The following is a 26,074-nucleotide window of genomic DNA, read 5'->3' on the forward strand; positions in this document are numbered from 1 at the left end:
AACAAATGATGCCCAAAATGTTTCTTGTTCAAGCACAAAAAAAATGCCAGGAATCTGCATGTTCTCCCTGAACAATTTCTAATGGATGTTTCTTGGATACAGGACAGTCATTGGACTCAACACCTGTTTGCGTAACTTTAGATGTAGAAGTAAAGTAAGTGTGTATATAAGAGTAACTGTCTTGTTTTTGTTATGGAGTGGCCACCTGTCAAACGGTGTCTCTGCTTTCTGCCAAATGCATGCTGGGATACACTGCAGGCCCACCTTTGACCACACACTATTGTGAAAACATAAATCCTAATCACTCTAGTAATAGTCTGAGAATACTGAAAATGATAACCATTTAATTTTGAGATGTTTTATATAATGACAAGTTTGTGCAGAATAGCATTTTTAGCTTTTTAAAAGGTGAAGTTTTTGATGCAGAGCTGCAATAATGAATCAGGAGTCAGTGTCAAACATCTTCATCAGCTTCTCAACTGTAAGGACTTGATGGTTTTGTTTATCACATACTGAACTGAGAAAATGTTTAGCATTTGTTTTTTGTCCATCCACCTTTGCAAATGTCATTTTTTTTTCCACAAAGTTTTTCCAATTTTTCTAAGTTCATGAAAAAAGTAACATTAACAGTTTTAATGTCTGCTGCAAGGGCTTGAAAAAGCTGCATACAGCTGTAGATACATGATAACTGCAGATCAGTAGATAATGTTACTGGTGGCAGTTGGAATTCTTCTAAGAGCAGACTTTGTAACACAATTTTGTGGCATAATAGCAGTCCACGAAGCAGTTGGCCTATTAAATTTCAACCACAAGCATCTCAACTGACAAGCTGAGACACATGCTGACAGATTGTCAGCACATCTGGATCAAGTCACCGTACATACAGATCTCTTCTCGACATATATGAAAAAGAAAACCAGACCCATCTCGTTGGCTACATATTAATATGTACATTTGTTGTATATTTGCTTAACGTGCTGAGGGTTATCAGTTTCCTTCACAGACAGCCTATGCTTTTACTATCTTGACTGTTCGATTTTGCTGCTACAGAGCTGGAGTGAATCATGATAGCACGGAGGATTTGATAACTTGGAGTAGAGGTTCTCCCTTTGCCACAGACACTTTCTTAATGCATCTCTGCTGCCGCCTGGCACTAATGGTCAAGAGTGGCTACTAATACTCTACTGCTGGATATTTAATCACCCAATCAATCTTACCTGTGACAAAGGCTCCTTAGCTACTCTTGGCAAGAACATATCTGCCGCAATCTCCACCACATTTCCCCCGTCAATGGAACGGGAGAATATGTGGAGAGGAGAAAAGAGAGGAGGTGAGGCGGGTGGTGGGAGAGGGGGAGAGGAGATGGGAAGAGAGAGGAGGAGGAGGAGGGGGTGTTTAATCTACTGATTCAATTCCTGCCAATGCCTGTCACTCTCCCTCTCTGTCAGGGAGGGCAAATGGAGCATGCAGCCCAAAACACCCAGACCAAATCACATTTTCTCTCAACTTCTCAGTCTCTCTCTCTCGCCTTCTCCCTTGCATCTCTGTGTCTATCTCTCACTCCATCTCTCACTCTCTCTGTCTTTCAGCCTCTCTACCGCATTTTCCTCCCTTTCTGTCACCCACTCACTGACTGACTCCCTCTCCCCACATCGTTTAGCCCTGTGAAAACGAAGCCTTTGAACCCAGCATTTATCTGAAAGAATTTGTAACCCGCAGACTTTGTGTTTGCTGGTCTAGATCACTGTTTGGACACCCAGACCTCTAAAACAAACCTGAAAAATGAGACATCCAGACCCCTGAAGTAAACCTGCAAAAATTATCACCTACTCAATCCATTTATTACATTAATAATAAATGGAATAGGTGATGGACTCCACCTAGTCAGACATATTCGTCTGAGAAAAGTCAAGTGGGGGAATTTATTGTTAATCATCACCTGCACATAATGGCACCTTGAACTAGAGGCACAATTTAGATGGAAGAGAACTGCAAATTTTTTGTTAGAGATCAGTCAAAATTAAATCATGGCTGCAGTATCTTATAAGACCCAGTCAAGACCCCTACATCCCAAGTGCTTTTACAGAGAACTTTAAAATATATTTGTTTTTATTATGTCATCCTTTTGCCATAATGTTTGTGGATATTTATAAAATTGTGTAGTTGGCAAAAGGTGGTGCTTTTCTGGTGATGACCTTTACAGTATTCCTATATGCATTAATACATATTGTCTTTTTTAATATTTTTTGGGGGGGGCATTTTTGCCTTTATTGGACAGGTCATAGGAAGGAGGCAGACAAGAAATAAGGGGAGAGAGAGGGGAGTATGACATGCAACAGCAGTTTATGAGGCATGCGCTATAACCATTTTGCTACCAAGGCTCTCTGTGTATCATTCTTTTAAAGGAATGGTCTGACATTTCTCATTTGTCACTGCTGCTGGCCAAGATACAGTCAGGCACATGCACCCATGAAAACACAGCTTGTAATTTTTACATTTTGTTTTTTGCTCAGATTAAACACATGAGAAATGTGCACACTGGTGAGCTATGGAGGTGCTGGTAGTCAGGACGGAATCAGGTTAATGGTTAACAGATATTGGCTGTAGTGCCATTTTTAGTGACAAATGATCAATATCAATTGGTGACAAAAGATCAATATAAATCTTCTCATCAATTCCCAAAATGTCAAAATATTCCTTTAACGTGTGAATTTGCCTTCTGGATGCAAAAGAAAACATTTTTGAATAATAATGAATATACATAAACACACTGATCATATTCAGTACAAATGTGCTCTGTGTGAAAAGTGTCTTGAGATAACTTCTGTTATGATTTGGCACTATGTGAATAAAACTGACTTGACTTGACTCATTCTCCTCACTCCATAATTATGTTGGAAGTATTTAAACGGATTAAATACTGATTAAGAAAAAAAAAAAAAAAAAACACTCCTCCATGAGTGTTTGTGATGATGGGATGCAATGGGACTTTTATGATACATTGCCACTGATGCAATGTACCTTTTATTATGCTTCTGTATAATTGTCGATCTGGCTTTACTATGTGTAATTGTTCTGTGAGGTCACATTGCTTTTACTGTGGTTCTGCACCTTGCACAGTGAGAAAGGCGGATATGTAATACATAAACTCCCAAAAGACAAATTCTATAGGATGAATTATACTGTAATATTTTTCTTGTTTTGTCTGTACAATTGTATTATTCATAAACTAAATTCCCATGCTGCTGGGACAACTTTGAGCTGAGTGTCTAGCTTTGTTTGTACCTAGTATTCATTGTAATAGGTCATCAATATCTACAATATGGTAGTTCTAAGCAAATTCAATGTCAAAATCAGAGACAACATAAAAGCATACAGTATGTAATTAGTAAAATGTGCGTGCCTTACTGTATCAGCTTTATGTTGCAGTGCTTCAGATGAAGCAGCTTTATTCATCCTCTTGCCAGCTTACTGAGTTGACACATTAGCATACATGCCTTCTGTTCTGTCTCTTTTCCTGTCCTCTTTTCATATGTACAGAGCCTAAGGCTGAGAGTGCCACTGTGCTGCTATAAGCTTTGTCACCCTCACATGGGGCCCCTGGCTAGCCACGCCAGCTCTCTCTTCAGTCCTCTCATTTACACCAGGCATAATTAAGAGCTTCAACCCTAAAAAGCCGGTGACTCTTGTAGAAACAACTCCCAGAGGATTTTGCACTAAAGCTGCCAAAGCAGCTGAGGGAGTGAAGTCAGAAATAACAGTGGAAACTTTCAGTGAGTGAGACGTCCTGTTCAGTGGAATTACAGAATGCAAGAGATCCAATAAGCATGAAAAGTCAGCCAAAGCCATGCAGCATTAGTGGACGTTTCCTGTAAGGACATTTAGAAATGTTATTGAAGGGAAAATACCAGTGTTGCTGAGTGCTTTGATCATCTGTGTAGCTTCTCCTCTACTTTCACTTTCTCATTACTAGATGTCAATTATAATGTAATATACTGATGATTTCAATTTCCATCATTTGGACCTATCATTAACAAGCAGTTTCAAAATTTGTCCACTTATTATATGTTGCTTCCTTTTTCAAAATATAGAGATCAATAAGCCAAGCTGGCGATGAGATCCACATACATTTGGCTGATCTGGTGGCTGAATCAACAGGACAAAGATAAATCAGCAGTGCCTTTCTGCCAGTGATTGTGGTTATGTGAATTAAATCATGGATATAGTACTGTCAGTTAAGACAACTACAATGACTTGCTTAAAGGAAAGGTTTAGATTTTTTTTAATCTTACCAAAACCCAAACTGAAATCACAAGACTCATGGGGTGCTCCCTGTCAGCAGTGGCAAACACCTACCAACAGTGCTCCAACATGGACAAACCAACAACAACAAACCGACAACAGGGTGTTGGGGGATGTGCTGGAACAAGTCAAATCTGTGGTGGCTCCAACTCACAACTCACAGGGATCAAAGGATCTGCTGCTAACGTCTTAGTGCCCGACACCACGGGGCACCTTCAGAGGTCTAACAACACTATAAGGTGAGAGTGAACCAAAATTGTGAAGTTAAGGACCAGATAGCTAAACAGTGAGCTGAAATCTGTTGACGGGAGCAGCAGAGTTGGGAGATAAATGTCTGTAGGTTCACTGCAAGCAATGGCTATCACACTGCACATTGTCATCTGATACATTGTTCTGATAAAAGCATTAATAATAGTCACTTTGACGTTAAGTAAAAATCATGGGTATCTCCTGCAGCCTGCATGAAAGTCTGACTAGCTACGTGCCCACTATCGCAATTAACAATCCACCTCACTACATGTAGAGCACACTACTTCCTGTTACAGAACATAAACACAGGTTATTTTTGCTGTTGTAACAAATAAATACTTTTTCCTAGTGAAGATATTCTCTGCTAAACAGGCAGAATAAACTAAATGAGCCAAAACTGACAAAAAGAGACTTCTCTTGTTAGTGTCTACATCCTGGGTGTTACTCATCAGTTAGCTCTTTTATTGAGTCTGTTACTACTTTGAGCCGATCCAGGCAAATGTCTCAGTCACTTGGACAAATAAATTCAGGACAATTAGGTGTGAGCAGCAAGTTTCCTTATTATAAGTCTGCAGTGAACCTGCCATTATGCATCCAATAATTTGCAGGGTAATCATCAAGGCCTCTTTTACACACAAACAGCCTGAGACCTCCTTTATTACTACATAAACAAGAGAACCAATACCAACAGTAAGACTGCAGACAACACATGTGTAATGTATACACAGACCGGCTGGCAGGCGGGCTATACAACGTGCCGAATAACAACACACTCACATTCCATACACAGGCTGGAGAGATCTTCCGCGTTGGAGATTAAAGAGGTGACCCTTATTTCCCGTAGGAGCACTTACATCCCGTCTCCCTCCACCACCACCCCACCCCACCCCTCAAAATCCCCACTGAATACATGATCATTGCTGAGACTGCGACCTGGAGGATTGGATGTAAACATCCCAGTGAGAGAGGAAGAGAAGCTGGCTCCTCAGAGCTCCTCTATCAACTTGATGGGAGGTGTTATTTCTTAAGCAGGCAGCCAATATCCATGCGATCTGTCAAGGACGGGCACAGGGTGGCGTAGGTAAGGCAGGAGACAGCCCTAGACAGCATAATGTCCTTTGTGTTGTGCGTGTGTGCATAAATACACAAACACACACACACACACACACACACATATACATACACCAGTTTTGACATTCTCGCACAATTCAACAAAAAGAGGGATTAAAGACCTCCATCCTGCAAACCCCATGTCATTACATGAGTGGGATTTCATTCTGGATTGTGAATGGATGATCATATTCAAATCACAGTGTAAGAACGACTGAGAGGCAACCAATTACTGACACTGTCGACATTACACTCCACCTTATTCTGTGCAGGTATCCCTGGGAGCAGAAATAAGAAATATGAGTCACTGTGCTCCTCCACACAGCTGTCTGCTGGGTTTGTCTTTTAACACAGACACATCTGCTTGTCACATTACATTTAAGTCACTTTGCATCACTTCATCATCAAATGAATGGTTACCTGTAAACATAAATAATATCTGGTAGTATTGCAAACATTAGAATCCAAATAAGTTGCATGTGATGACACTGGCATCAAAGTCCAACTCACATTTTGAGCATCAGGCAACAAAAATACTTTGGTTATGGTTGGGGACAGGTCACAGTTTTGGTTAAATGGAAATAAAAATGTGTCTGAAGTCACTGTGAACGTTTTCTGTATTAAACAACACAAACTTTCCCCAACCTTAACCAAGTGTTGTTGCATTGTAAAAACCTTCTACTCTACCTCAATAATTATTTTCCCACATCAGGATATCTCTGCATGTGTTACTGATTATTCATTCAGCAAACTGTCTTGAAATTCCCAAATTCAGAAATCCAGATCCCGACGTGCAGTTTTTAAGTGAATGGTTGTAATGGTTATGGAAGGAAAAATAGCATTTTCTTCTACTGGTGACAATTGCATTTAAAACATGTCCACAATAATGCCAAGAAAGCATCTGTTTAAATTTATCTGCTTGTCTTCAGGGTAAAATGAATCCATGTGTGAGGGGGAAGTTATGATTACTTTTTCTCAAATATGCACATTTATTCAGCCAGATGTTCCAGAATCTAACTACATCCTCTGCCCTACTGGGGAGGGGAGCTGTATTGCAAAATATTATGTTGATATCAAGTTGCTCCTGATTATTTTTTTCACAGTAATGTGTCTGATGTGCCTGAAAACTATCTCTCTGTGCCACTGTGGACATTAAAAAGGTAGAGCCACTGAAAGTGACAGTTGATGCCATGTAGCCAGAGGCTGTATCTTGGCATCACTTGGCATGATTCAGTCATTTCAGGAATTTAATCTGGCCGCTTTTTGTAGCACGACTTGTGGGACAGAAAGCAATGTGGGGTCATCATTCTTTATAAGTTTATTATCAGGGCCAGAGGGAGATGTCAGAGGCTAGTAGAACTGTTGAGCTGGAAGTCCCAGCTTCACGGCTTGTTGCTCCCACCTCTGCGACCCACAGCACAGGGAGCATGGCTTCGAGCAAGGACACCAGAGAGAGCTTGTGTGTGCGTGTGTGTGTATGTGCTGGTGGTTCTGTGTTTGTGTATAATTAAAACATTGCAGAGGCAAGGCAGCATGTGCATGCAGTGCATGTGTCCTCTCTAATTAATCTCTGTGTAGTATAATTAACAAAATACCCCAAAGGTGGACTGCATCACTAACTTGAATCTAAAAGTGTGCCATGTTCCTTGAAAACAACCACTACCTTATATCTTTTTTGCCTCATTTACCTTTTTACATGTCTTGGATTCATCTAACTAACAAGAGCCAGTTTGTGACTGCAAACACGAGCAAGCACAAGACAATCTGAAATGCATTCATCTGAGGTATGGTGGCATTTCTCCCAGATGTATAATTCATGGCACACACCTGTTTTCTCGACAGTTGCCCCCCCTCGCCCCCCACACTCCCTCTTTGTTTTGTATTCCGCCATGTTCGTTCCCCACGCTATAATTATTCATTACAAGAGCCTTCAATCCACTGTGACAGAGCACCATTATGATGAAGTGGGCTTTGTTTGAGCTTGCACAGCTGGACAATCTGAATGCAGGAGTAAATTCACCTCTGCAGGTGTAACAGTGCTGCACCTCTGTACCTTAACTTACAAATGCGGAATGCCCTGTCATTTTTCAGCCTGATGCATTCATGGTAATGACCGGATCAACAGCAGACCTCCACTTCACTAATGCGTCACTTTTAATAAGACAATAGTGAAGCAAAGTTACAACACACCTGCAGATATATATATATATATATATATTATATATATATTATATATATATATTATAGTTACTGAATGGATGGATATTATTCATACAGAATATGACAGAAATTGTCATAGTCAGTGTTCTGTGTTTTTCATATCTTGAAATCAAGTGAGACTCAGTTGAATGTTGATTCAACAAAATCAAAAAAGACTCACAACTCAAGCAACCTTAACGCAAATGACTGATGAGAGTTGTTAGTCAGCAATAAAAACAACTCATGTCTGTAACAACATTTTGGCGAAACTACAACTGTGTGGAACATACTGAGTATGATGCTGAACAGCAGAGCAGTAGAAGTAAGGGTTTATCCTGCAGGGGAGGTTTGAGTTTTCTTATTCTTTTTTCTTTTTTTTTCTTGCCTGCAGTGACAACTTGTTACCTTTGGAGTAAATTGTAACTGACACGAATTCAAACTGACCACAGCTGCTGTTCTCTAAAGGAAAAAAACTGCCAACTTTTAAATGCCACTTTTCAAGCCTACAAAGAAAGAAAAAGCTAAATGTTTTGTAATTTCAGTGCTAATAATAAGAAAGTTGTTAAGCAGGGTCTCCAAATGTGGGTCCTGTGTCACAGGCTGTGTAGGGCTGGCTGACGTTATTAATATATTATCACTTTAATCATAGCCATTATTAACACTTTATGGAAGAAATGTAATAATTTGGTGAGGAGCACATACAGTAATGACTTATTTAAGACTGAAACCAAAGTTTAGTTTCACTTTGGACTTCAGGGAAAAGACTTGAGACTTAACTTGAAACCCAAAGCCATGACTGTGTTCCACTGGTTTTTATGGTGTAACTGATTACTACATATCTGTAAAAAAAAAAAAAAAAAAAAAAAAAAAAAAAAAAAAAAAACTCACACACACACATTTCACAGCCCAGAGACAAAGCCAAACTACTAAAGCACTGAACTCAAAGCACTGAGCAAATAAACTGCTTTCATTGTTATTTATTGGTATTCATTAATAGTTAACTGTGTCGAGGTATTGGATTTCAGTAGGGTGCTGCAAGACATTTCTTATCAAGTTGATGCACTGTATCTCCTAAATGATGAAAATAAAACATCAATTTGATTGACTATAGAATTAGTCATCCAGTGGGCAATTGCAGCAGCTGACACACTAGAGAGCTGTTTATTAACTCTTACATTAAAAGGCTACAACAGAGAAATCCTCCAGCCACAAACAGCTGAATGAACTGATTATACTGAACAACACAAAAACCACACTGCTGCAAAATCACATGCCATAAAGTGCTGTCGTTTCTTCACTGTGCATTAGCACCATTCCACATTCTCCTTAAGAGTCACCAAATGTGTCAAAGAGGAGGTGTATTCAGCATCACCACCACCCCATGGTAGGTGAATGTGAGAGGTAATGAGTGGAGAGGGCAGGGTTCAGGACATGTAGGAGGTTAATCTGTATTCTCCACAGGCAACCAGGCCCCTGGACCCCTCTCTGGGGGTCACACAGATCAGAGGCAGCCTGCTGCTGCAGCTGCTGCATTGCAAACCAAGGCTGTGGCTACATTATGAGAATAGCAGCAAGGTAGAGGAGGGCTAATGTTATGAAGGCTTCATAGGAAGGTTTATTAACAGCCTGTCTGTTCGTCAGTACCTTGGATTTCTCATCTGCGCAGTTTGCTTGGGAGGAAATGGCAGGGGAGGGCAAAGAAGGCTGAAATCATACCAGCTGGGTAAGCATAATGTTACACTAAATGGGTCAAACGAGACAGCGCTGATTACTGGAAGGAACTGAATCGAGTGTGGGTGGTTTGCCCCTAAACCCGCTGTGGGGCAACCTGAGAGTGTATTTATGAAAGCCACTGCCTACATCCCAGACTGGGAAGTCTAAATACTTTACCTAAAAGGGCCATAGGGGATTTCTCTTGGCACTACATGGTACATAAGATACTTAGGTAGGTACATTAAACACTCCAAATTTGCATCACACACAGCACAGCACATTCTATGTATGACTATGATATGCCACTCTGTGTATGCCTTTATGGATTTTTTAAAGGCTCTTCTTAGTGTCATTTACAGTGAGTCAATTTACAAACCTGCTCTCTGTGTATGCACCATCCTCACAGTAACCTGTCATCAAAACAGCAAGGTTAGATGTTGTTCTGTTATGCCCCGTGACTACTGACTAGCTGATTTTATCCCGCGCTCATCCTCTCAGTGTGTTTCCTTGCTGTTTATATTTTCATTTTCCTTCCCCTGCAGCATGCCCAGCCCTGTCCCTCTCTGTCTGCCCCTTTCTCTTTCTCTTCCTGTGTGAGGGGAGACAGTTTCTTTTGACTTTGACCTCATGAGCCAATGAACCGCGCCTGAGCATCACATTCAGTTACTTTAAGAAAACATAATCTTCTCAGGGCAAAAGACTATTCAGTCAATGCAAACGTGTTCTGTAGGTCCTTTCTCATCAAATAATTGATGCTTCACACACATGTACCCTTGATTAAAAAAATTAAATAGAATGTATCTGCATTCAGACTACTGTGAGATAAAAGAAAACTGATTAAAAAGGGATAGCTGAAATTAAACAGAAAGGGATGTACCCTCGGGTACATGGTTAGCATATAAATGGTATAGAGCGGGGGGGCTTCAGCAGAAGTTATTGGTGCAGTTATTTAACTCCATTCCTTGGGGTTTAGTGGTCTCTATTTATTGAAGCAATCACACCTTTTATCACTGACACCAACAAGTCTGTCACGTCTTAAACAAGACTGGTCCAGTCATTAAAAGCTTGGTAACATATTCCTTTTATGTTCTTCAATGAAATAATGATCTGCCTGCTAGAGGACAGTGTAAAAACACTGTGGGGTTACTGAGGAGCTGAATCAGACCCTGTGGCACATCCTGCTTAAATCCCAACAGCTAATACTGGGCATTATGACACTCTTAAAAGTCCACTGCCAACTTATGTTAACTATGATTTACCTTACAGTGCCTGATGTACTACAGGATTTATGCCACTTTATGAGTTTTCATCTTTAGTTCTTTGTTGGGGTTTTTTTGTATCCACTGGTCCTCAGGATGAAAACCACTGGCTGTTCAAACCACCCTGAATTCCTGTTATAATTTTAAAACTCTTTCACCATCTGTTTTATTCAGAACTTTTATTTTAATACAGTGAAACACTTTCATCTGCACTGACATCTTTCTCATCTCATGGCTCAAAGCAGCCCTCTGAGCTCACTCTTGATATAGTACATCATAGCACTTCCCAGTTTTCTCACCTTACCCAGAGCACACTGTGAAAGCCTGCACATCACATTGGGGTGTGATGATGGCCCACTCAGTCACACAAGGGCATCTGAGACACCAGTGGTTTAGCATACATAAAACAGATACACTCTACATCACTGCTCAGAAGGAAAAAAAACAACACAAAAAAAAAAAAAAAAAAAAAAAACAACTGCACACCCTTCAGTGTAGTCAGTCTCAAAGGCAATATGGCACTTAGAAAATACTGGCAACACCCTCCAAAAATAGATAAAACAACATTCATCTGCTTATATAGCAAGTAAGAATGAATTAGTTTTGGTGCACACAAGTAGCTACTTAAGCTGCTTGTGTGACCAGTCGAAACTGTGTTTGGTGATCCCAGCTATGCAGGCGAAATGTTAATTTGTAAGGGCACAATTCTGGCTACAACACAATCAGTCTGTCACTGTCAGCTCCAGGGACCGAAAAGCACAATGTACCAAGGTAAATTCTCTAAAATCAGTTTGATGAAGCATCCTTTTCTATTTGTGCAGTTCAAGCAGCACCCACCATGACAACTTGTCCATTACCTCATGTTCATTTGGCTGATGCTTGTGTCCTAAGCACACAGGCATTGTTTGGGTTGGTGCTTTAAATGCAGACAGGACAACTAACCCTACAATAAAAGGATGATCCACTCTACCACTTCAGCTACAGCCACTGCTTATCCTGTTCCAGACAGCAAGTCAGCCCCTTGTAGCTTAAAGCAGCATGAAACTTCTGAGGGCTTACGGTATATGTCTTCTTGCAGTGGACATCACACACAATTAGCAACAAAGGCAGGCCATAACTAACAAATACTCTACTGTACTAAAAATGTACTTTAATATGCCATTTAGCTTTAAGATTAGAATTAATCTGTTTAAATATTTTCTTATTAAAAGTGACAGTAATTTAGCAGCTTAGTCACTGAAATACCCTCTACCACAATTACCATTCCTACTGTTTAGATCTATAACTAAATCTGTATATATTCCAGGTTTGATTCCACCCACAACTTGGATATTTGCTCCTCCAAGCAGCTCCTGTGATAGAACCACTCAATGCAGAGCACAGACAGCTCATGCAGTGTACTTCCCAAAATGCTGGACCAGTGTAACATTTTGGGAAACACACTTGTTTACCATCTTACCCAGCATCAGAACAGGGGATCAATATCAACATCATCCATGTTTAGCCTGGCTTAGCGAAAAGACGCAGGGGAAAACTGGTAGTCCTCTCGGTCAAAAGTGAAAAACATTGTCTTTTTTTTTTTTTTTTTTAAACAGTAACCTACATATTATTTAAAAACCAGCACATAAGACTCAAGAGAGTCAACCCATCCATAACCCATCCACAAGTGCACAGTTGGGTAGATGGGGCCAATGGTGCTACATTTAACACAAGCATGAAAAATACCACAGTGTTGTCTGTTCTCACACCAAGAACTTAATGACCTAAAACCTCCACAATGAAACATCCGCAGATGTCTCTGCCTACCCATAAAGCCACAACTGAAAAATGTATAGCTGTTGCAAGTCGCTTAGAAAATACAAACATTTAACCATGAAAAAAGCAAAAACATCATTATCTATCAGAACTATACAGCGGTCTCTCACACACACATAAATGGATAGCACTCTGACAAACAATGACTCAGCAAAGATGTATACAATCCGTGAATGAGCATGTTTATATCAAAACTATTGCTGTTTTAAATGGCTGCAAAATCTCCAACAGAAAAACAACCTGTGAGATTTTAATGTTGGAGCTAGACATACTGACCAATGTGCTTTTCTACACAATTACAGAGAAGCTTCTTCACCATGTTCCATCAGGGCAGAGAATAAAGGACAAGCTGATGTCTTTCATTAACTCCTCTCTATTGTAAAGTGCTAGAACCCACTTGTAGACTGCTGGTCTGTGCATTTCGAAAGCTCCCTTTCATCCCACAAAAAAAGGCTGCTATCTTAAGTTCACAGCCTTTTTAGTCATCCAGGATCGTGTGTGGTCCAGCCTTGGCTGCAGCTGTTTCTTTTTTGCTTTTTGATGGTGTGCAGCAGGACTGGTGCGTTTTTGTGGCCGAACGGGTCCTTGGGATCATTAAGTTGCAGACTTTGTGCTGCAATGTGCACAACAGGCAGTGGAATCATGTCCCTAAAGGGTGCAACGCGAGGCTTTCAATCAGACGTGATCTTTCATTCTTTTTTTTGCTATTTCTTCTGTTTGTCCCGTCTTTTGTTTCACTGGTGTGTGTGTTTGTTTGATCCAGGTTTCATGAGATGCGAGAAACATGTCCCCGCATGTGACAAGGGAGCACGGGAACATCTTGCTTATAATCCTGAGTAATTCCAAATGGCAAACCACAAGAGATTCATTATTCCCACTAAACTTATGTTTCTGAAATTATTTTTGTATCTCAGTTCATCTTTTCTAAATCCCTGCCATTTTAACAACCAATTTGTAAGACTAAACTCAAGGCTATTTTTATTTTGTGCTTCCAAAAAAGACAAAAATAAAATAATTTACACACTAACCCTACTTGACAGTCATCAACATGTGAAAAAATAGTGTTGTAATTGTTTTTCTTTTCTGCTATGTATTTAAGAGATTATGCTCAATTTTTGGGAGTGTTTTTATACATGACCTGCATTGAACACAAGTACATGTTTATTGTCCTACATACAGCTGATTGCTTGTAATTTCTTCTCACTTCCACCTTAAAGTCAGGTTAGAGGAGACTCGCTGCCCCACCCTTCACCAATCACTTTAAATCTACAGTGTTATTGGGGACACACAAAGGACAAACATCAAAGCTGCTGTCCCAACTTGTCAGCTGTAGCTGCACTGCACCAGGTACTGTATCATTAGAAGCAAAGGGCATAGTGGCAGGGACAGGAACATTAGGGCATACAGGTTACAGCAAACACATATACAGTAAAACTTGCTTCACCTCCAACTGAAGGTGAGGGTTTCTCCTTGGATGATCAAAGATCTGCCTGACAACCATGCAAAGATAAATGCAAATAGAGTATACTGTAGAGAGTAGTGAAAAATTTAAATATCAAAGATGTGATGTCAGCAGGGCTGCAGCTAAAGGTTATTTACTCCAAATAAAACAAAAAATGACATGAATTTTTATATAGCGTCAAATCACAACAGAAGTTATCTCAAGGCACTGTTCATATGGAGCAGATCTAAACTGTACTCTTTATATTATCATATCATGGAGAGAGACCCAACAGTTCCCACCGTGAGCGAGCACTAGGCGACAGTGGCCCTCTACAATGATGCCTAGATACAGAGCATGACATAATTGTCTGTGCCCTCCAAAGCTATTACAAATCACTCCTGAAAAATAAATCACTTGTACGATGTAAAAAAATAAAAAATATTAATACCACTTAATTTCTTTACGGAAAATATGCCCCAAATAATTTCACCCTTCGATACGTCTCCTTGCTCAACTATAATTCAGCTGCCCTATTTTCAGTGACTGGGCATGGGGCAGTGTCAAGCCAAACAACAACACCAACATCAACAACAACAACCACCGGCTGATGAACGACTGCCGAGATGGAGAAGGGAATCGAAGGGATTGATCCGCACCCTGCTATCTCATCCCTGTTTTTACCCTCTGTCAAACAGGTGCCGCGGGGAGATGGATTCTGTCTGCCGAAGGAGTGGATTAATGGCAGTAGGAGAGGGGGGTCTGGCTGTGCCCTGGACCCAGCCGAGTGGTGCTCTCCTCTGGGCAAGAATGGAGGTAGCAGAGGTGTTATTGACAAGGCTTCTAGGAGAAGAGGTGGTGCCAAAGCCTCAGGTAGAGTGGAGAGAGGATTGAGAGGGGAGAAACTCTCCCTCGCCCCTAACTCACATGCCAACAAATGCACGTGTGCACACTCTAAAACATGTGTGCACACATACAAACACAACTGCAACCACCCTCCCTGAGTACCTCTAGCAGGCATAATGATGGATGGTTAGAGGGTTCAGCCTCTCATTCACCTTTGTTCAGACTTCTTGCTCTGTGAATTGAGTGGCCATGGTAATGAATATGCATGCATGCGTAGATGATGTTCACAAGCTCAACACAGAGCATATAAATTGCCAATTGCACTGAGTTAATGACACAAACATAACCCTTTGTTCAATTTCCATTGACTTATTGTGCGCTAAATTAATTGTCTGGCTTCCAATTACAATGGATATTTTTAGTGCATGGAGATGTATTCTGTAAACATAGATTACATTACTCTAATTGAGGGAAAAGAAAATATGTCTAAATCATTCCTGATATCCCATCAGCGCTAATGGCAAAACAAATGGAGCGAGCTCATTCATCTTTGCCAACAATAACTCAATTAACTGTAATACGATACATTAAACGTTGGAGTGGTCACACTTGATTGGTATTTGTAGTAAACTTTGAAGGTCACAGTCCAGGAGTTCTACTTGTGTGGAAAAGTGTTATGGATTCACTTGCAGGCTAGCAGTGGCCCCGAGTGTTGTGGGGAAAGAGAGCAGAGCAGCTCAGTATGCTATAGGCATCCGTCTATCCCCCTCTCACTCTCGGCGCATCTCTCCCGTGAAACATCATTGACAATTTCTCAATGCTGCAGAAGTGCTAATGCTGGTTTTTATAAAAGATGCTCAGCAAGACAACAGGGTGTGCCCTGTCTCAGATTAATGAGTACTCAAATGCAAGCAGACAGCAGTGGAATTAACAACCTCATCTCCTTCCATCTCTTCCTCCTTTCCTCTCCCTGCCTTTTTGTTTTCTCAAGACTCTGGCGACTAATTAAAGATACTGCGTCATGAGGGGTGTGCTTCCTCTCTTATCACTGCTTAGCCCTTCATCACTAAGAAAACAGGAGAACGATTGCCAATCTCCCTCTCACATGTTCCACTTACGACAAGACGTACACATACGAAAGCCAAAAACAGTGTGAAAACTATGATCACTGTGATTTACAGGTGAAAATTACATGACATTGCTGAAGCCATCAATAGAAGCCAGCATCACAGCTAAATCTTATTAGGTTTAATGTAAAGTGCGAGGCACCACTTCTTCTTTAGCTTTAAGCTATAACCCACACATCCAAATGAAGTCATGTTTGTGTATGGTATCAATGCTGCTGTGATGAAGAAGCAATACACACAGTTAAGAGGACGGGTGATGTGATGCATGTTTATTTGCACATGACAGTTTCTGATTCACAGATACAGAAATAGGCCAGAAGCAAAGACTTCACAAGTACACAAGGTGCAAGGAGCACAGTATCTGTGACTTTAACCTCAGGCTATTGTGACTTTAAGGTCTACGATATGTAAATACAAATTGTCTACATATCAGATCAAACAATTCTAATTCTTGAAAAAGGGTATCACAATCAGTTTTTAAGATAAAGAATCTGTTAATATTCTTCATATAAATTGAGCTGAAAATAATTTCCTAAAACAGCTGCTGTAGAATTTAGCAAATGGTACTCAACTATCTATCTATCTATCTATATATCATATATATATATATATATATATATATATATGCGCATTTGTTGGTGACTATTTTCAGCTCTAAATTGTGACATATTTGGTGCATCAATAAGTATGTATGAGTCCAGGATACTGTATTGGAGATATTTGTTGAATGTGACCCAAAATATGCATCAATAATATGCACTGATGTGTTTTTTGTTTTTTTTTTTTGGTCTCAGCAAATGGCATATGAATATGAATAGTGGAATAGAATGAAAAGTCTTCTCTGTATGTATTTTTCGCTTTTCTTTTATCATTGCACTCCACATCATTTCTATACTTACTGACCCTGAACCCTAACCCTTCCCTTAACCAAAACATTAATAACACGTGGGACTAAAGGGCGTTAAATGACACGTGAAAAGCATAAAATGCATAGAATGACATGCAAAATGTCACTCAATAAAGTGGCGTGAGATCACATTATAATGGCGGAATGACACCATTAGGACAAAGGAATAGTATGTATAAAGCTTTTGCTTGACCAGCAATAGCCTGCTTGTTAGTAGAATCAATAATTGTTTATTTTGCTCTTTTCATTATATTTTTTGACTGTAAGAACAAATATAGAAAATATCCTTAACACGCACTGCATGTCCATCACAATTACATGAACTGCTGGTTATATCACGAAATTAATGATTGCAAATGATCTATATTCGTTAGCCATGGAGGAGGTGAGGCAGCGAAGTCACATGTAAAATCATCTGTGCTCATACTACAGGGGCATCAGTCCAAAACACTTCAAAATTATCTGGCTTACTGATCAGCAGCAAAGTCTTTAAAATCATAACATGCACCAGACACATCTGTGTCAGCAGTCACAGGTTCAATCTGAACAGCAGGGACATGACAGTTCAGAGGAGTTACAAACACTGATAACCAGCATACAACCTAATGTTACCCCTTTATGTAACACTGCTTGTAATAGGAATTTAGTTGGCTGGCAGGTGTGGTGTGTGCTGTGTGTTTTTAAAATAACAGAAACATGTCCTCTAAAAGCACTTTAAAGTAACTGAGTCATCTGGCAGGCTGTAGATCATAGGTGTAAACTGACCTTTTGCCAAGCTACTGGTACCAGTTAGCCTCAGTTTATCTCCAAGCTCCTCCTGCAGAAGGATTACGGGGTTGTGTGCCCAAGATATGCCATTCAGTCATGAGAGAAAGCAGCAATAAAGTCAGGATGGATGTGTGGGTGGAATTGGGATTGGGATTTAAGCGATTTGCAGACAACGCAGAGGCACAGGCAGAGGGGTCGGCGGGTGCCTGATGGATCGTTTTCTGTGAACAGGCGAGAGGACTTGGAGTACTTTTTCTACTGTCCCCAATTGTCCCATTTGTCTGTGTCACGGCAAAATACAGATGTGTGAGTGTATGAGAGGAGTTCATTCTGAAGAGCATTTTGGAGGAAAGTACAACCAAGTGATGATCACTTCGATCTGCTACTCCATCTTAACTAGATATTCGCTTACAGGTCCATGAGGAAAGCTCTATTTATATGCTAAACATTTTACTTTCGATTAAAGTGCGACATGTAGCATTTTACTGTCAATAAATCATTACTACATTAATTTTGAGACACAAGTATAATGACTAGTGAAAGCCCTATGGAAAGATTTCTAACATCTAACATGCTCCTGTCTCTAGTGAAGGAAAAGAGAAGAGAAACACGTGGAGCGATGCCAGGAAGATAGATGAGGGACTCAAACTACTGCTGCATAACAGTGGTCTTAACTTTGGAAGCGTACAAGCTACTATGTGAGACAGACCAAACCATTGTAATGTGCACTCTATTTTACATACAGTTTACACACAAGACCATTCAGTTGCAAGAAAACACAGAGCTCATCACAACAGAGACTGGTGAGTACCAATGATATATGTTCCCTCAGAGGACTCCAGAGGTGCACCATTAAGTGACGCAACCAGATACTACAACAAAGTCTCAGTGCACCTGATTGATCATCAGATCAGATCAGATGATCAGAAATAATCAACAATTAACCCATTTAAAAAATGGACAGATAAATCTAAACCCAGCAATGTGCTGGCAGACTAAGACACATCAGCTATGCAGCCAATAATAAGTAATGTGAGCATATGAATTCATGGCTTAAAGCAGCATTCTTATGAAATGTTGGTGTTGACTGCAGGAGATGACCATCAATTACATAGAAATTAGCTTGAGACTGACAGTGTAACTCTTCAAAAGCAACACTAAGTGCAGAATGGGAGCTCAGTGCCATGTTGGGTTACCCAAAAACAGGAAAGAAATTACCTGAATTGGCTGAGCACAAGACAACACTCAAGTTAATATCCCCAATATCAACAGACATAACTACCCCCAAACCAAGTATCTAGTAAACAGCGGGAACTTCGTAGAAAAAACAATTCAGCACAAAACCATAACGTGGCTGTACACAGGGAGGCATACTATTCAAAAATGATTATTCATATGCTATGAAACACATTTCTCTTAATTCTTTCACATCTACAGTATTTCACCACTATGCAAACTATAAGCAATGACAACATCACAATGAACACCAATTAAAAGACAAAATAGCTAGCAAGTTAATTCACAATTAATTCCACATGAAACACACATAAAATACACAGGTAGATGGACGTGAGCATCAGAGCAGAGATTAAGAGCCAGCAGCAGATGGGAGGCAGGAAAGAGCAATATGATTTGCACAAAATCTCCTAGCTCCAGGCTAACAAGCACCCTCTGGATAGAAATGTGTTTTCACCCAAATCCATAATACTTACTAATTGTATACAGCATATACTAATCTTGATATTACAGTGACACACTGGTTTTGCAGTATACAAGAAATCAACTTGATTGTTTTACACTAACAAGAAATTACACAGTAAGTGCACTGCTCCACAAGCTCCAACTTTAGAATTCCACTGAGCAATACATTTAATAAACATAAGCAAAATGGTTTTCCAACTATTTATTATGGAGCTGTTTCACCACCACTTTCAGTTTATTTAGAACTTTGCAACGTTAAGAATTACTTCTATTTCCACCCTGACATGCCATAGTGGGAAAAGTTAATGAAATTAATGATGACTGAACTGTAATTAGCTGCTTCAGTTTCAGAGCCATTCATATTATTAGACACGTGTGTTATTCCTACACTGACAAGTCAAAATGTCTAACATGAATAATACAATAGAAACTGTGTTGTCAGACACCAGCACTCCCTAGTATTCTAAAATCTGTCTGGATTTATTAGAAAGTATGGGGTTGGGACACGGCATGCGTATTAGCACGAATAGCAGGTACTTACCTTGATGAAGAGTCTCTTCCTCAGCATCTCAGCGGAGTTGGGAAGATTCACCAAGGTCCGAGGAAGCCAACAGCGGGTCAGGAAAACTCCTTTTCGGCTTCAAGTGGCGTTTTGAGGCCCGTGGCTGCTGCGGTAAACAGCTGCCTGACTGTGCCTCACTTCTCCACAAAAGCAACACGGTGGGGAAAAAAAAACATAGTCCACAAAGACTTCCAGAGGTGACATAAATCCAGACAGTGCGGGTGAAATTAAATGTTGCAGCCGCACCGCAACAATACTGAAAAATAAACAGAGTATAATTGGCAGCTACAATTGGACCGCCATATTGCCAGGTGCGTTTTTTCCCCAACTTTATTCAACAAAGGCAGTCCACAAACCACGTGGACACGAAACAGGTGCGCAAATTACAGGAGTGCCGATAGCACATTACAACATAGATATATTTATAAAATATAATTGCATAACAATAAACAACATATTGGTTAAATGAGATACAAAAAAGTATGTGAAAAAGTAAGCATGTGAATTAATTTTTAAAAATGCAGATAATACAAAATAGACACAGGAGGAATTGGTCTGATTTGGTATTTCACAGCAACATTTTTTAAAGTTGTCTCAGTGACTTAAATGGAATAATATAAATGGCAAAAGCCAAAAAAAAAAAATACTAATTGTTTATTCCAAATGTGATTTCTGATAGAATGTACCTCTAGTTTTAATAAAAACTTGTTATTATAAGCTAAACCCTGCTAATGTTAAATATCTGTCACAGGAAGAAATGCTTAAGGGATCCTTAGTGTTATTAACTGTCATAATCAGATCATCAGGGATCATACTTAAAAATATAACAGTTTAAAAAAAACATTTGGAATAAAACCATTTTGGGGTCACATCCTAAAAGAGGCAGATGTACAAAGCAACGACCTTCCACCGATTCTCTGTGCGTGTGTTTTTCCGACAGAGAACTCTCCTCTCCCTGATCTCTGGCACACATCAGCTGAGTTGTCCATTGCAAGCCTCCTGTCACACAAAATAAATTGCCTTTACTGTGAATGGGTCAAAACAACACAGAGATGTCATTATTTCTCTGCAATTGATCATACCTTGGGAAACACAAGTCAATAGTTTCTATAATTGCAATATCTCCAGCCCCTCAGAGGTTCTTCCATGAGGGCCCCTTTGCGTCTTTTCATCTTCCCACTGATTACTATTTTCATGTCTCATATTTTTGCCATCCTTGAGAAAGCTGCACATTAGGAAAAGATATATTTTAATGCTTTGTCATAGGCATTTGTATGATAGCTTTAAACCCAGTACCTCACTTTAGTTCAGCATTTTCCAACACAGCTTGCCAAACAATCAACCTTTTTGTTGTGCTGACATTGTTTTTTATGTTCGCCACCAACACTCAAACTTTTATTCTTGACTTCTTTTGACTGGAGCCCTCAAAGTCACCCTGACTGGGCTGTAATTTTCAAACTACAAAAAGCAAAAGGAAGTTCAGTGTACAGAACAGCCAATAGATTTAAGCTATAGTGTTAGACCAGGATCATAGCCACTGCCAATATGGTGGGTGTTAAGTCTTTTCATTAGCATGTGTATTTATCTTATAGTTGACATATTGATTGTTAAATTGGCTGTCCACTGGAAGCCCTTGACCTGAATCGATTTCAGTGTGACATTTTGTTCTGCTGATCATTATTATTTTATCATCATTAGTTCTTTTTTATCCTTTGGTCTAAATTCAAAGGCTTTTCCACACCGCCAAGGGTAAATTCAGGGGGAAATGTCACTGAACAAAACAAAACATACAATCAGTGAATCATCAGTCACCTGCTGATCTGTTTTTTTTTTTTCTGTTGGTCTATCTTGTGTTGTTGTGTTGATGTGTTCATTCATTCTAATAAAATTCTTATTTAAAGACTTAAACATCAGCCAGTATATTTGTTTGTTTGTTGCTACTGGCAGGTTCATTAAAAAAAAAAAAAAACTGACATCTGCCCTCAAGGCCCTGTGTCAGTCAAACCTTCAGACTGATCACAAACCTTCATGACTTGGTATAAATCCATGTAGTGCTGAAACAGTGATTCAATTAATCAATTAATCAACTGTCAGAAAATTATGAGGCAACAATTTTTCTGGGGAATGAGTTTTATGTTTTAAGTCGATTTCAAATAAAAATGCCTAACATTGAAGGAAGTGTTGCTGCTTTTTTGTTTTATATCTGGGTAAGTGGAGTACCTTTGTTTTGTAGATAGTTGGTTGGAAAATTTGAGAATAGTACCTATAGCTCTGGGAAATTCTGATGGGCAAATTGTTATAAATTTTTAGCATTTTATAGGCTTAGTGATCAGTAACAAAACTACAAGAAGCTGGAAATCCTTAACAGTTTAGTTTATCACAAGCTTATGTTATGAGCTTTGTTTCATTTGTCCATTAATGTGATACTATAGGATATCACACAATCAAATTTGGCACAGAGCCAACTTACCTTATAGTGCATTTATAAAACTAAGTCATGTGGCTGGTCTTCAACTGCATAAAGCGAGTTGAAATATAATGATACTGTGCAGAGAACAGGCTGAACAAAGGTGAGTGTGCTGAGACTCACATAGAGTTTAATGAAAGTGACGTCCTGCAGTGTGGGGCCAACCAAGCCTTCTGTTAGGCCTCACATGTTCTCATACTATAGGCAAAAATGTGTCGTCTGCATGAGGAAGCTTTCCCCTTCTTAGTGGTCCGACTACGGCCAGTTTTTCCCAGTGTTATACCTTTTCTTTCATTCTCTACAGCTGTACAAAGTCATTCTTAACCTTTAGAGATAGTAATGAATTCACTACAATGTATGCAGGACTATACAGAACACACACACAGATGCAGGAAAGGTATGAAATATGGGATCTACACACATCATCACTCCCTAATATCCTAATATAATACACACACATTGAGAATATGTAATTTATTCATACCCACACACAAACACTCAGACATATTCACACGCTGTATTGTGTCAGTATCATCAGTCCCTAATGCAACCATCTGCTCCGCTCTGTATTTCTTTTATGCATAAAGTGCTAACCAACTCTTGGCAAGAAGCCCTCACTCACCATCTCATATGCATCACAGCAAATTAATGAGTTACCTGAGAGAGAACATGAAAAGAGCTTTTGTGGGTCTAATGGGAAATTAAAAATGGCTAACAACCCTGAATCAGCCAAACTAATGGAGAGTGCTGCTGAGGCCTTTCTGGACCATGCCAAAACGGCACCTAAACTGCCAATGCGCTGAGAAATAAACAGGGAGACCTGCATGATGGTTCCATAACTGGCAGGCCTAATGAGCGATATAGGGGGGAAACAATAGAAATAAAGAAAAAAAATAAGCTGGGATGAACCAGCAAAGAGCATGAAACATTACTTTGTTAGATACAATCCCCTTAAATAATGAACCATCAGTCTATTGTCGGATACAGTCTATCTATAATGAATCTGCATGCTTTAAATGTATCATTTTAAGATTTATGGAGGATTTATGCTGAGCTGTTTCAAAATCTGATCCACAAGTCTGTTTGTTCTACAAAGTAGTTACTTTAGTACTGCATTCACAGAGATTTTGAGCTGAGAATTTTCTAATAACAACGTCAGTTTCAAATCAGTATTTTTTTTTTTTTTTTTTTTTTTGCTATCCCCAGGGATAGCAATGCTTGTCATGGGAGAGAAATGCACCAGAGGATAAAATATTATGAAAGAATATGATTTGCTTAAAGTACAAGGCTGGTGATATGTTTTTTCTTATTGTCAACAAATTCTATGAAAGGAGGCAAACCAACAAATAAACTGATCTTACAAACAAATATTTTCTTGTGTTGCCAAAGTCTGACATGACTTCGAGACCTCCAGTGTCCTCAAAGAAAAAAATATTAAAAGCACATCACTGAACTACGCTGGAGCACTGAGTGTTCCTTCATTACCACAAACATGGGCACTGTGGTTTATTTAAATCTGCAGCTGAAAATAGTCCCCAACAAATTTTGTATTTACTCCTGTTTGAATAACATTTGCTAAAAAACTACAGTGCACAGCTGTTTTAGGGAATTAATTTGCATATTAAAAATAAAAGTGTATATTTGTGACCCATTTTTTTGAAGATTAAAAAGATTAAAAGATATGTCGTCATTAGAAACAAAATGGCTTGGAGCAAAGTTCCTGAGACAGGGTAATATCAAGACACAGACATACACCATAATGCCAGCTTTAAGAAGGACTACAGTGATGATAGAATGACAAGAATGATATGAGATTTTGAAGAAATATATTGTATGGTACAGTTGACATGTATTCCATAGGAATTTGTGATGTTCCCCTTGGATGGCATCAAGTCATTACTAAGTTATGAACATAATAACATGTCCCATAACATTTAATACCGTGGGGTCCTGAGGTGTTAGATTGGCAGGAAATTTAACAATCTCTCATCAGGCATCTTCCAAAGTTCTTAATGGTCAAACTGGTTTAGGGGGGGACACTGCAAATTTAAAGGTGGTGGCATCAACACCCTTCAAGTCCCCCTTTTACACCTCCTTTGACTTCACCTCTTCTATCAGCCAACACGGTTTAATCTGAAACACAAGCCTCGGGTTGCAAAAGTCACTCTACATCATGTCAGGACAATATTTTCACTGCCTCCTTTTCCCAGCGGCGATGACCTTCCTGCGTCTCTCTGATCTGTGCAGCACAGACACCCAGCCCACATTGACAGGACTGCGAAAGGCAGCCAAGCATATCTTAATCCATTCTAGCTCTGCTTTGCTTCGGACAGGGTTGTCTAAGGTTCTTGCTGGAGTTCTCTCTCTGTGTATATGAAAAGGGTCTCCTCAACCAGCTGGTCCATTAGTCCGAATGGAAGATGCTAGTAAAGGCTGGGGAGTTTTAGACAGCTGACAGAAGCAGAGGTATTCTGTCGCTTCATGTTATGTAGCTAAACTAGCCATTTTTCTGTGACCTTCCTCCTGAAATATTCAGCCTGTGTTTGTGAAAATGTGTCTCAATTTGCTCTCCATGTAAACGCTCTGTTGTTAAATTATTCATGTGGAATAAATGTGCCAACATGCTCATCGTAGGAGAACGGTGTTAAGAGTAGAAAACTCATTTTCATCTCAGATGCTAAACTCTTCTGAAAAGGGATTCACAAAGCATTAACTCTGCACACTGCAGTTCAAGTACTTTTGGATCAAGTCACACCCGCTTGCACGGCTTAAAAATGATAGAATCCTGTCTTTCAGTTTCATGCTTTCTCACTTTTGTTGAATTAATTCTACTTGTTGAATTCGATGCATAACATTAATCAGAATGAATAGCTGGTCAGGATTCGCTTTAAAATGCTAACTAGAAAATATGTTCAAAGGTCTGTTTCCATCAAGGACCAGCTCACCACGCTACAGCTGGTTTTTGTGCAAAGCACACTTAAATATAACAGCTGTAGACTGTTGCACTTTATATAACTCCTCTCCCATTGAGCTTAAACAACAGGATAGAGGGTGTTTGCACTTGAAAATGACAGCTAAAGGTGTGTGTACGGTGCCGCGTGTTGCTGGTGGGCTAGTCTGTGTGTCTCTCTAGTTCCCTTCACAGATGGAGAGGAGTGCCCCAGGTAAGTGGAGACCAAGCCAAGGATATGAGACAGGGATGACCAAGCTCCCACCGGAAGACAACAGAGGAACTGAGGGACTGTGGGATCTGTGCTACAATAGATAATTAGTCAGGAACATCTGTTGGAGGAAGTTCCCTGTACCTCATGGGCCACAGATCTTAAATCACTCATTGGCTCAGAATGGAGAGTGAGTATCTCCAGCTATTTACTTTGATAAACCATTTGTATTAATCACCGAGGTCCACCTGCATGCTTCCATATGGCTGTGACGAGGTTGTGCATGAACTTCAGTCGGTTCCACTGTAAGTGAAACGCTAACCTAAGTATCAAACAAGATGGAGCTGAATTAAACATTTCAAACTACTTTGAACTTTTTTGGACCTTATCCTTTTTCACTTTAAAGTTTAATCTCTTATCTCAGCCTTTTAAAACCAGGGTAATTTA

The 26,074-nt window shown here is 39.7% G+C and overlaps 1 protein-coding gene across 1 annotated transcript in view; it reads right to left on the minus strand.

The window, feature by feature from the left end:
• slc16a1a (solute carrier family 16 member 1a) overlaps positions 1–20,235 on the minus strand; it is a 98,818-nt gene extending 78,583 nt beyond the window's left edge. Inside the window, exon 1 of the mRNA XM_018661898.2 lies at positions 19,979–20,235. The gene's annotated coding sequence lies outside the window, so the exon portion shown is untranslated. The remainder of the gene's footprint in view (positions 1–19,978) is intronic.
• Between the last annotated feature and the right edge of the window lie 5,839 nt (positions 20,236–26,074).

Source organism: Lates calcarifer, linkage group LG12 (genome assembly GCF_001640805.2).
Source record: "Lates calcarifer isolate ASB-BC8 linkage group LG12, TLL_Latcal_v3, whole genome shotgun sequence".
Lineage (NCBI taxonomy): Eukaryota > Metazoa > Chordata > Actinopteri > Centropomidae > Lates > Lates calcarifer.